The 13737-nt window shown below is 34.3% G+C and overlaps 1 protein-coding gene across 2 annotated transcripts in view; it reads left to right on the top strand.

Annotated features, from left to right (window-relative positions):
* The window catches only part of STAT4 (signal transducer and activator of transcription 4), a 101881-nt gene that overhangs the window by 22645 nt on the left and 65499 nt on the right, over positions 1 to 13737 (top strand). The gene's annotated exons all lie outside the window — the stretch shown is intronic.

Consider the following 13737-nt stretch of genomic DNA (forward strand, 5'->3'; position numbering starts at 1 on the left):
AACTCTGCAGTGATATTTACTTAGTGTCTATACAGCGTATTAGATAATATGAAAGGTATGTATAAGTGCCATTTCTCAGGGAGGCATTCTTAGAATCCCAAACTTATAATGCATATATTTTTAGAAAAGCTTGCCTAGACTGTAAAAGAAATGTGCTTGAAGTTACTAACATCTGTGAAAGGGATATATAGATATATAGATATAAATATAGATTTTTTTTTCTTATTGTTTGTATTGCACTGAGCCACCTTTGCCCTTGTTGACCCCCATAAATTTGCAAGATACTTGGCCAGGGGTAGAAAAAATATCTTGTTGCCAACAAAACATACTGTATTCACAGCATAAAGCAAAACTATCTCTTATGGAGATAAGACATTTAACCTTGGCTTTGTTAGCTTAGTGCTCTAATCAATAAAGCTAAAATAGAGGTTGGCATACTGCTTCTTACAAGTCAAAAGTGGCCACTGCCTGTTTTTGTATGGTGCGTGACTAAGAATGGTTTTTATATTTTTAAGTGGTTGGAAAAAAATTAAAAATTAAATTAAGTACATTTGTAACATGAAAATTATATGAAATTTAAATTTCATTTTATTGGAACATGGAACATGGTCAATAACACATTGATCATGGCTACTTTTATACTATGACCACGGAATGGTTGTGACAGAGATTGTATGGCCCCCAAAGCCTAAATAAAAATGGATGTGTAGGTGACTGTGTGTGTACCAGGCATTTATCTTTCCATTTTTAGGAAAGTTTGCTGACTTCTGTCCTAGAAGCAAAAGCCCTACACTTTGCTAGAGGGGCAGGGGTGGGTAAAATGGTTGATGCATGGCCTTGGAAAATCCTGACTCTCAAAATATGGCTTTGGGAAAATCATTTAATCTTTCTGAATTCTCATGTCTTTTAATATATAAAAAATAGAATGACTGATAATTACCTTTCGAAATTGTAAGAAGATTGGAGCTTTTATTCTGGCAAAAAAAATATAGGCTTTCAATAAATGGTTCTTACTGTTGATAGGGAAAATATCAGGACCGTCTTAGTATAAATCAAGGATAAACATACAACCCATCTTTTTTTTCTGGATGGATATCAGTTTGCAAGGGAGCTCAAGAACCTGCAGTAATTCCCAGTCATATTTCAGTGCAAGCACAAACTCTCGTGCTTATGTCACTGGCTCTCAGCATCTCGCCTCTGTAGATCTTGCCCAACAAAATGCTCTGAGCTCAACATCTCTGCCCCAGAAAAATAGATCTGCTCCTTGTTCCATAACACACCAAGATCACTGTTAAATGACTCTGAGCCTTTGTCCACGACCATCCCATGTCCAGGAATGCTCTACCATTCTTCTTCCCATTTGCACCTAGAGGAACTGTGGAGGTCCCGAGATGCACAGAAACCTTCACTTGCACGTTAGCCCTTATTCTCACCCTTCATGGAGCACTAGTTGCAAGATAACCAGCATTTCATCTGTGCTGGATGTGTCTAAGCAAGGTAAAAGCCTGACCTCCTTTTGTGATCTCCCTCCTTCCTCTGGTACCCAGTATGGTTATACTACAAACTGGGAACTCAGAAAATGGTTTGGCTAGTTAAGATACTTTGAATTAACAAAAACACGCTGTTTTTGTGTGTGTGCTTTTGCATATTTTTTTTAAATAAGCTATCCTTACTGGGTATTTATACTAATTCAGAACACAGTAAAAATTAGTAATAAAGAACATCATCAACTGGTTTTACACCTAAACAAGCCCGAATTTTATGCTTCTTTTTAACCTATCATATTCCCATTATGTTTTTTAATAAGACAAGTCTTTTAATAGAACACGAATCCCCACCCCTCTGAAAAGGAGAAAAAATACCTATTGAAAGGTTATTGGTGCTGTGTTTATCTGGTTTAAGCATTCTCATCCTCTGGAATCTATTTTAACTATTATAAGGAAAAAGAACAAACCATATGATACCAGGGGAGCTAAGCACAGAGTAGCCGAGGTCTCCAGTTTTAATATGTAAATTTACCATTTTATATAACACCACTTCCAATAAGAATTTAGAATGGCTTGTTATAAAAGACAAATTAAACAAAACCACTGAATCAAGGATAAAGGCAAACGCTGAGCTGGGGAGCAGCGAACACTTATGTCCAGTTGGTTTTAGCTCCTTTAAGGCCAGGAGCAAGGACTGCATCGGGTTGAACCATGGCTCTGTGACTCACTTTCTGTCTGTCCCAAGGCAAGGTATTTACCTTCTCTGGCCTAAAGCATGTAGTAAGGGCTATGTTAGGATTTGCTAAAAACATATTTCTGCCCCAGATATTTCAAGAATGCTTCACCCTGTTCCTGGATCTTTTTTAAAAACGAAAAAAAAAAAAAAGCAACAGGTTTTATATTTTAGAACATATTTAGGTTTATAAAAAAATTGAGCAGGAAGTATGAAAAGTTCCCATATACACCATCTTCATTTCCCCTACCTAGTTTCTCCTATTATTAACAGGTTGCATTGGTGTAGTACATTTGTTACAGTTGTCGAACCTATTGGGATACATTACAGTAGTCTCCCTTTACCCACCCTTCCTGTTCTGCAGTTTCAGTTATCTGCAGTCGACTACAGTCCAAACATATTAAATAGACAATTCCAGAAATAAATCATTCATAAATTTGAAATTGCATGCCCACCATTCTGAGTAGCATAATGAAATCTCACATGTCCTGCTTCACCCTGCCCCGGATGTGAATCCTCGCTGCTGAGCACACTGCCATCCCATCAGTTACTTAGTAGCAGCTTGGTTATCAGATCCACTGTTGGGTACTGCAGTGTGTGTGTTCACGTAGCCCGTATTTCACTTAATAAAGGCCCTAAAGCCCAAGAGCAGTGACATTGGCAATTCAGATATGCCAAAGAGAAGCCCTAACGTGCCTCCTTTAAGTGAAAAGGTGAATACAGCAATATAAAATATTTTGTGTGAGAGAGACCACCTTAAATAACTTTTATTACACTATATTGTTATTATCATTCTATTATTAGTAGTTGTTAATCTCTTACCGTGCTTAATTTATAAATTAAACTTTATCATAGGTATGTATATAAAGGAAAAAACTTAGTACAACGTCCCCAACTTAATGATGGTTTGATTTAAGATTTTTTGATTTAGGATGGTGTGAGAGTAATATGCATTCAGAAGAAATTATACTTTGAATTTTGAATTTTGGTCTTTTCTTAGCAAGTGGTGTGTAGTACAATACTTTCTTGTGATGCTGGGAAGCAGCAGTGAGCCACATCTCCCAGTCAGCCATGTGATCACGGAGATAAACAACCAAAACCTTATGGTGTATTTATTGTGTAGATGACTTTGCCCAACTTTAAGTGTTCTGAGCACATTTAAGGTAGGCTAGACTAAGCTATGATGTTTGGTAGGTTAGGTGTATTAAATGCATTTTCGACATAATATTTTCAACTTACCACTGATTTATGAGGATATCATCCCATCGGAAGTGAGGGAGCATCTGTCTATGTAGGGTCAGTACTATCTGCAATTTCAGGCATCCACTGGGGTCTCCACTGGAACATATCCCTTGTGGATAAGTAGGGACTGCTGTACCACAATTTATTTATTTATCTATCTATCTATCTATCTATCTACTTATTTATTTATTTGTTTGTTTATTTATTTATTTATTTTGAGCACTTATGAATATAGCTAATGTTAACATGTATATGCAGATTTTTGTGGGGCAAGGATAAGGAACATGAATTTTCAACCCATTTAGGTAAGTACCTGAGACCTTGCTTGGTGGATCTTTGTTCTTGGACGTCCCCTTTGTGTCTCAGTCTGTTATAACAAAAATACAAGTGATTGGGTGGATTTTAAAAACAACCTTTCTCTCTCAGATAGAATGACTTTTAAAAAAATAAATAGGCGCATATCCATAATAAAAGTTGAAAAGTGCAAGGAAAATATCAAATAATCCAAAATCTGCCTAGATATAATCGTATTAATATTTGATGAGTGTCATTCCATACATCTATACATATATATGCGGATAGAAGGCTGGAATACAGCCTGCTGTTGACACTTTATACCCAGTAGCTACTAGTGTCTTTGAGGACTCCTGTGTCCCTTCTGTAACTCCTCTCTGCTCTATCCCCACCCAGAGCAACTATTAATCTAAATTTTGCTTTTATCATTCTATTCCTTTTTGTTACAGTTTTACTACATATATTAATGTATATATATTGGCATCCCCAGACGATACAGTATGTAGTATGCAAGTTATCAAACCTTACATAAATGGGATCACACTTTATCCATCCATCGCAACTTTCTTTCTTCATTTAACATAGTTCCTGAGACTCATCCATGCTACTGTATGTAGCAGTAGTTGATTCATTTTCATTGCTACACAATATTTCATTGTGTGAATGTATCAGTTTATCCATTTCACTGTTCATGGATTATTTCCAGTATTTCTTTGTCATTTCAAACAATGCCTGTCTGAACAGTCTTGTGTTTGTGCTCCTTGATGTACATGTGCGTGACATTCTGTAGGCTATATACCCAGGAGTGAAATTACTGAATCATGGAGTTTGTACATCTTTAATTGCACTGAGTAATGCCAGAATTGTTTTCCAGATAGTTATACCAGTTTACACTCCTCCGGTAGAGGAAGAGTTCTGGTTCCTTATCCTTGCTCCACATGCATTATGGTCATATATTGCACACCAATCTGGTGGTATATCCATCTTATTTCTTCAGTTTAATTGTTTGTTCCTTTTCTAACTTTTTTATTCAAATGATTACATCATTTCTTTTCAGCCTTTCTTTTTTTCTCTTACAAATGAATTTAACTTTATACATTTTTGAAAGGTACTTTATATATACTTTAATATGTAGTGCTCTCATTGTTCATATCTAAATAGTCCATAATTTGAGTTTTGACTTCTATTTCTAGATAGATAAATGTAAAAACCATTCCACCAAATGTATATAGAAATGCTAGATAAAATATAACAGACTTTTAAATGCACAGATAAGTTTATCACAAATTAAGGGAATTTTTTTTTACAGTAAAAAACAAAGTTTTAACTATAAAACAGAACTGTAAGTAGGAGCTGACATGGTGGCTGTCATACATTCTTAGATTCTAGAAATACAGGTCCCAAGCATAATAAATAAAAAGAAACTACAGAGAGAAAAAAAAAGATTCTAAAAATAGTAAGAGTAAATAAATATATTACCTGCACAGAATGAGAGGTAAACTCAAAGCCAAATTTAAAAGTTAATGAGGAAGAGAAGAGTAGAAAAATTTCTTCACAGAGCTAGAATACAATATCCATCTTAAAGTTCTATGCACAGCTAAACTATTATACAAAATTGAAGGTTTACTACAAAGATACTCTCGTGGAAAGGAAGGAACTACAAAAGCAAATTAAACACATGCTAAGTATCACTACAAGTGAAAATAGAGTGCATAAAAAATTGAAAATAAGAGAAAAAATACAAATAATATCTATTAAATGGACAAAAATCAGCAGTTAGAAGACAAATTGTATTTTTTACAAGGACACATCTAAAACATGAAATAATAGTAAGATCAAAGAGGTGAGCTGTCTTGTAGGGCTGTCTTGTAAAGAAAGTTGTGTATCTTGGTTAGGAATCTGTGTCTTACTCTGAGTATGAGTGGAACCCATTGAGAAATTTGAGCAGAGGTGTGACATGAACTGATTTGTTTTTAAAAAGCTCACTCTGGCTGATACAAGCTTTTGTTAATTAAGAAGGAATCAGGGAGATGCGTTAGAAAATTCCATTGATTTTTGAGAGCAAAGTATCCAAGTATTTTTCTGTTACTGTAGATGTATCAGCCCTATTAAACTTCTAGAAGTTTTTGCTTTATGTGTTTGTTCCTATGTTGTGAGGAACATAGGTAAAAGATAATATTGGTGATTTAAAGCTTTTTAAAAAATCAATATAAAACATCCTTCTTTGATCCACTTACTATTTTTTTCATCCCAAAATTTTATTGCGTGACTTTCTTATTGTTACCATTTACTAACTGGCAAATGAATCCTTCTCTTCATCTTCGTACTTTCTGTGTCTCTTTGTACTGTCTTTTACAAATATCATATAGTAAATATTATTTAGTGAACACATATTTAAGGAGTCCTTACTATGTTATCAGTCACATTTTAAACAGGAGGAATACAGTTGCAGAAGTCATGAAGCTTAGAGTCTGAAAAATTCACACCTCCTATGTTTTTGTTTTTAACTTGTAGAAACTTCTATTTCTCAAAAGGTAGCGTCAAGGAAGTAAGAAGAAACAGGCGTCAGCAAATTTATCTCATAATTTAAAAAAAAAAAAAAAAAAACCTCCATCAATTAAAAAGGTAGTATTCAGGGTTTTTGGTGTTAACTCTGTGGTTAGTAATCCCACTGCCTATGAAGATTTTTCACCAACCAGGGTAATGATGCTCTATTCGTGAGAATTTTAAACTCGGTGGGTGAGGGGGTGCATGTGAGTGCAACTCGCACCTCACGTGTTCTATGCTCTACACTGTGGCAGCCTCTTTCTCAGAGCTCCTTTAACAGATTCGCCCGAAAACAAACAAACATACAAACAAACACAAGAAGAAAAACACGTTGGAGCTGGAAGTTCCCAGAAGGTCAGGCAAGGAGTGAATTCCTTCTTGCCCAGTCTGTAAAAATTCTGCTGAAGATTCTGAGTATCAGATGAAGTGAGATTTTTAACATGGCAAAGTGGAGGATTCAAAACACATTTTTTGAAATACCAAAGGAGAAAAAAAGTTGCTCGAACTACTGAGCCACTCTGAATCTGTCAGATCTTATCCTCTAGCTCATGCTACTTTCTCAGTTCACTCCTCTTCCTTCCCTTCTGTACACCACACACACAAAGATAAGTGAAAGAGGTGACCTCAACGTAGGCCTGGCCTAGCCACTTTGTGTTAACTCTGAAAGAGCTGAATGGAGGATTCAGTCTATAGGGTCATTTTGCTACATATGGGCAGCAGCCAGTTTGTCAACCACTCCACAGTTACTTCAGCCGGTCCCCAACACACACCCTCAAAATCTGTTTTCCTCTGAGATAATTACCTAATGCCAACATCATAGTGCTCATATTTCATAGTCTCAGAGACCTGCGTGTTTTCCCATTTAAGATGTTGTTTACTCTACAATTTGTGATAGCCAACAGACAGGGGGTGCTGTGCATCACAGTTCCTTGTCCAGTGCACATGACACCAAACTGGAAATCCAGTATGATCAGCTCAAGATCTCACTCATCTCAAGTTTGATTCATGAATCATTTTGTGCATATCCCTTCTAACCTTTATTGTATTAATCCTGCCTGGATTGCTCTCTCTCCTTATTAAGTCTTGCCTAACAGTTTAAGTCTATAATGATTTGCCCTTTCCCTGAATTCTGATTCTTTTTGATGTGTATGACAGTCTGATTAATCTTCACTACTCTGTTTTCATAATCTTCCGATTGGCTACTTTGTCAAAAACATAGGCATCTCACTCCCAGCTACTGAGCGGGCTCCTAAGTACACATGAGGTGCTAAAGTGGAACTATGTTGGTGCCTAAAAAATGAGAAGACCCTTCTGTTTCTCTATGGAGTCCAGAACTTGCCTATTTCCTATCATTTAATCTGTGATCTCCGCCTCAGTAGAAAAATATGGGAATAAGAAAATAAGCGGTACCACATCAAACTTTTAACAAACAAACTTTCATACTTATCAGGTTTTCATAATTTATCTCATCATGTTTTGGATAAAATATCTCATTGGTTCTCTGCAGTTCTGCATACCATCAACTCACTGTATCTCCTCCTTTAGGTTCTCGTATTTCTTTCCCTGAACCTAAAAAGTCTTCCTGGAAAAAGAAGTAAAGATGGAGACAGAGACAGAGTTAGAAGTGATAGAAATAGAGATAGATAGAGATAGAAGTAGATAGAGATAGAGATAGAGATGATAGAGAGAGAGACAGAGAGACAGAGAGAGACAGAGAGACTTTATGGCAGCAGTGTGAAGGATAACATGGCAGAGGTGAAAACGGAGGCATGAAGACCTTATTGTAATAGTTCAAGGGAAAGGAAATAGGATGCTGAAATAGGCAATGGCAAAAGGAATGAAAAAAAATGTGCTGGCATTGTAAGATAGTTTGGTAAAAGAATTGTCATATAAATGAGTGAGTAGATCTGAAATGTGTGAGAGACCAAGGAATAAGAGATAACTTGATGGTTTAGTTTGGATGATTACATGGATATAAGTGAATATTGAAGATTGGATTTGGATTGAGAAATGGAATAACAAAAAGAGCTTGATAAAATTCTAAGGAGTGAAGTAGGAAGTTAATGGGAAGCTACTGGAACTAATATGCCTATATGCTTGTCTACTTCCTCCACAAGACTGTTAGCTCTTTGGGCACATGCATCTTTGCATACCCAGTGTTCAACACAGAGTCCAGCATGTAGTAGGAGTTGAGTGTCTTATTTAATATATAGTTGAGCTGACATTGAACTGTGGATACTGTTTTATGCAGTAAGTATCCCTAAAATTTGAGCAAATATCATGTCATTGCAAATGCAGTTTAGAGTGCATAAGCACAAATTAAATTATAAAATGTTCTTAAATCAGCAGTTTCTAAGGATGAAGGAAACTGGTTTTGGGAAGAAGTGTTTTTAAAATGTGTAGCACATGTGAGAGAAGGACAGGTCAATGGGACGAGAAGCAGGAAGAGCTGAGAGAACCGGAAGGAAGGAGACACTAACCTAGAAGCCTGGAGAATATGTGCTAACTTGGGAGTAAGGATTAAAGTCAAAGGGAGCCACAGACAAATGTCCTAGAACGAGTCTTCACCTGGAAAGGGAGAGGGGTTTTTCTGAACCAATATCAACTCCTCAGGAGCTAAGGGCTCTGACTCTGACTGCCAGGAGTACAAAATATTTTGAAGTTCTTCACACAATAAAACATAGTACTGTGACAAAGTGATTGTTAGAGATTTACTTAGAAATTACATAGGGGGGCATCTGCGATCCCTTTTCTTATACAATCAAACTGAAAGAGATGTAGATTGGGGTCTAATGTTGTGTCAGATATTTTACTACAATGCACTCAGAGCATCACTTTTTAAAAAATTGATATGCAATATACATGTAGTACACAAATTTTATTTGTACAGCTCAGTGGATTATTTTTTTTCCAATGAAATCCGTATCACTCCCACCAGATCACCACGTACAAAAAATTCTTTCATTCTTCTCCCATCAATAACATGCACAAAGATAACTATTCTATCTCTATAGATTTGTTTTGGCTGTTTTGAACTTTACATGAACGAACTCTTACAAAATTATTTTTTAGAGTTAGACTTTTTCACTCTACATTATGAGGTTTATTCATTTTGTTATTTGTTGTTATAGTTTTGATTTTTTAATATTACAACTTAGTATTTCATTGTATGAATATACCATGGTTTATTTGTTCATTCTTCTATAGATGGAAACAGACTATTTACAGTTTTTGCACGTTATAAATATAACTGTTATGAACCTTCTTATTTGTATCTTTTAGCAGATATATGTACTCTTTTTTTTAGTATATTTCCTGAGGTATAATTGGGTAATCAATGTTTGGATTTAGGAGAGGTTATCATACAGCTTTCCACAGTGGTAGTACTAATGAATACTGTTAGCTCTTTGAAGTGTGTGAAAGTTAAGTTCCTCCATTTCCCTTCCAATAGATCCAATTGTCAGTCTTTTTTCATTTTAGTGTGTGCATAGTGGTATCATTGTGACTTTAATTGCATTGTCCTAATTAATAATGTTGAGAATCTTATGCTCAGTAGCCATTTTGATATTCTCTTTTTAAAGCAATTATAGTTTTGCCAATTTAAAAATTGTTTTGTCTTTGTTGTATCCATTTGTAGATTTTTATATATTCCAAATGAGTCCTTTGTCAAATACATCTATCACAAATATCTTCTCTAACAATATGACTTGCCTTTTCAGTCTCCCCTAAGGGATATCTTTAGATATATGAAAGTTTTTAATTTTAATGAGGACCATTTTTTAGCCTTTTTTTTTAAATTAGTATTGTTACTGCTCTTTGTGATCTGTTTAAGAAAACTTTGCTTCCCTTAGATCATAAAAACTTTCTTCTAGGTTTCTTCTGAGACTTTAAGTGTTTTATACTTTCACATTTAGGATTATGATTCATATGGAATTGATTTTTGTTTCTGGTGTGATATAAGGGTCAAGGTTAACTTCTTCCACATGGATATCCAGTTGATCTAGTATCATTTATTTAAATAAGCATCCTTTCTTCATTGCAATGCAGTGATATTTTTGTTGTAAATCAGGTGACTTGTATTTATGTGGATCCCTAGTATGTTAGTCTGTTCGTTTTTCTTTAAATCAATACTGTATTTCAGCTAATTACCATGCATTTGCAATTAAGTTCTGATATAGGTAGTAAAAGTTGAGAAACTGTGTTCTTCTTTAGAATTGTCTTGATTTTTTTTGATCCTTTAAATTTTCATATAAATATTAATACTAGCTTACCAATTTCTACAAATCTATTGAGATTTTCATTAGAATTGCACTGAATCTATACAACATTTGGGGAAAAATTGACATCTTGATAATATTAAGTCTTTCAATCCATGAACATTAAATGTCTATTTTTTTAAATCAATAGTTTGTTCTACGCTTTCTAACCTGTGATACATTTTGTTATTTTCCCTTTTCTCTTTCCTCCCCCTCTCCTTCCTCTTTCATTCTGTTCATTGCCCACAAAATCGATTTCGCTGTTAATGGGTCAGAACCTGCAGTTTTTAAAACACTGTTCTTGAAGGGAAATTGCTGGCATATGAACATTGTCTACATTAGTAGATACTACCACATTGCTCTTCAAAGCAGTTTAATAAATTTATATTTCGGCCAGCAGTGCATGAGTTCTGGTTTTAGTGCCTTTTTTTTTTTAATCAATACTTGTTGTTTTAGTTGTGAAATAGATATATCATTATTGTTGGATTTCTCTGATGACTCATATCATTATTGTTGGATTTCTCTGATGACTCTTCAAATTGAGCAACTTCTCATCTTTATGGCTTGATAAGGTATTTTTGTGTAATTTGGGAATATAATTTTATTTTCGATGTAAATAGCAAATTATTCCAGCACCATATATTGAATAATCCGATATATCCCCACTTTTTGAATTGAACGTGTTAATTTTTCCTGTATTCGTCATAGGTCAGTTTTTCCTATATGCACAGTTCTGGTTTTAGGTCTCAGTATGCTATTTTCTTGATCTATTTGTTTATTTATCTGCACCAACATCACATTCTTAAATTGCTATAGCTATATAACAAATCATAATATTTGCTAAGGCCAATTTTGGTACCCATTTTTTTCTTTAAAATATTGGGGCTTATTTTTGTCCTTTTTCTTCTATGTAATTTTGAAGATCAGTGTTTTAGGTTTATGAATTTTTCCGTTGAGATTTTTATTGGAATTAAATTTACATATTAATTTGAGAAGATTTGCTATTGACTCTTTCCATCAGTGCACATGTACTCAGATCTTCCTTCAGTGCTATTGTTAAGCCTTCCTCCACAAATTTATAGCATATCTTTTTAAGATTTATCCTAGATAATTTTTACACTTTATTGATATTTTGAGTGGTAAACTTTTTTTTCTGTTACATTTTCTCTATGCTTATTGCTAGTCCATAGGAATATGATTGACGTTTGAAAACAAATCTTCTGGAACTCTCTTATTGATTCTAACTTTGTACAAATTCTCTTTTGTTTTCTCTAGACAATCATATCATCTGAAAATAAGGAGAGATTTAGTTGTTCCTTTCCAAGTTTTTTTGCTTCTTGTTTCTTTTCCCTCTCTTATCAGTTAGGGATTTTATTATAATATTGGAGTGAAACAGTCATAAGAAGTGAAATGTTTTAGTTAAGATAGTGCTTGCTGTAGGTGTATGGTGTTAAGGAAATTACCTTATAATCTTGATGAATATTACATTTTATCAAATAATTTTTCTGCATCTATTAAAATAAGTATATGCTTATCTCCTTTAATCCATACTTAAGGTATATGACATAGATTTTCTTATATTGAGAACCATTGTTATGTTCCTGAAATAATCTGGTTTTTACATCTGCTGAATGATTTGCTATTATATAAGATTTTGCATCTATTGGCAAATATATTCTTTTCTTTTATAGTTCTTGTCTGGTTTCAATATTAATGTTATACTAATTTCATCAAATAATTTGGAAATATCACCTCTTTTATTCTCCAAAGCAGAGATTACCAAATAAGTTACAAAAGCACAATCTAGTTATTTCTTTTATATATTTTATATATTTATATATATTTAAATTGTATATATTTAAGGTGTACAACATAATGACTTGATATATGTGTACATAATGAAATGATTACTACAGTCAAGCTAATTAACATATTATCTCTTCATATAGTCACCATTTTTTTTATGTGCGACAAGAGCACCTGAAATCTACTCTCAGCACATCTTCAGGATTCACTACAGTATTATTAGAGTCATCATGCTGTGCATTAGATCTTTAGGCTTATTCATACTGTATAACTGCAACTTCATACCCTTTGACCAACATCATCCCACTTCTCCCTGCCCACCCCCCATCCCAGTTTCTGGTAACCACATGAAACATTCATTTATTTAGGTCTTTAGTTTATCTCATCAATGTTTTTCAGTGTTTTTATGTAGGTCTTTCACACCTTAGGGACATATCATAATTTAACCAGATCCCTAGAAATGGGCACTTGCTTTTCCACTTTGATTCTGTTACATCCTTATAAGCACAATGAAATTTAAAGCATCACATCTAACTTTTGTTTGGCATTTGTTAGTGCTACAATTATCATTTTTAATCACTATAACTGGTATCTCACACCACTCATTTCCCCTTCCGACATTCTAATCTACAAGCAAGAAGTCAAAGGGCAAAGAAGGGCCCCTCAGGATGTCCCATCCTTGGGTTTTTAAAACCACAACTGAACCACCTCAATCTATTTCCTGTTATTTAGAATCTCTAGGGAAGAGGTATTGCATGAACAGACTTTATCACCCTTCCAAAGTCTTAACCAACATGGTTATCAGGAAATGCCTCCTTTTTTCTCTGCTGTAAATTAATCCCATTTTCTCATTGTGCACTTATTTGGTAAATGAACAAACTTAGCAGGGAATGGAAAAACATCTCATTCTTATTTTATTTTTTTTAAATAATTTGAAGTTAAGGGGGAGGGAGAGGTAGATGGGGTAAAAGGGGTCAAATATATGGTAACAGAAAGAAATCTAACTATGGAAGGTGAACACACAATGTAAATATATAGATGCCTTATTGTTAAAATGTTCAGCCAAAACTTACCAGATTTTGTTAACCAATGTCAAACCCCAAAAATTAATTAATTAATTTAAAAAAAATTCTTCATGCATTAGAAGATAGAAACTGTATTTTGGAGACTATTAATTTCCCACATATATAACTCTTTCTAGCTCTGCACATAGGTCCTAATCTCCAACCTTGCTAAACAATTAATATATGGGCATTCATTAGTAAACCGCTCTATATAGGCCTTTTAATAAACATGTGAACCACTTTGGTTTCAGGTCTCCTCTCAGAAGTAGCCAACTTTCATAAGTTATTAAGCCTCAAACCGCACAAAT

The sequence above is a fragment of the Rousettus aegyptiacus genome, unplaced genomic scaffold (genome assembly GCF_014176215.1).
Source record: "Rousettus aegyptiacus isolate mRouAeg1 unplaced genomic scaffold, mRouAeg1.p scaffold_m13_p_2, whole genome shotgun sequence".
NCBI classification, from domain to species: domain Eukaryota; kingdom Metazoa; phylum Chordata; class Mammalia; order Chiroptera; family Pteropodidae; genus Rousettus; species Rousettus aegyptiacus.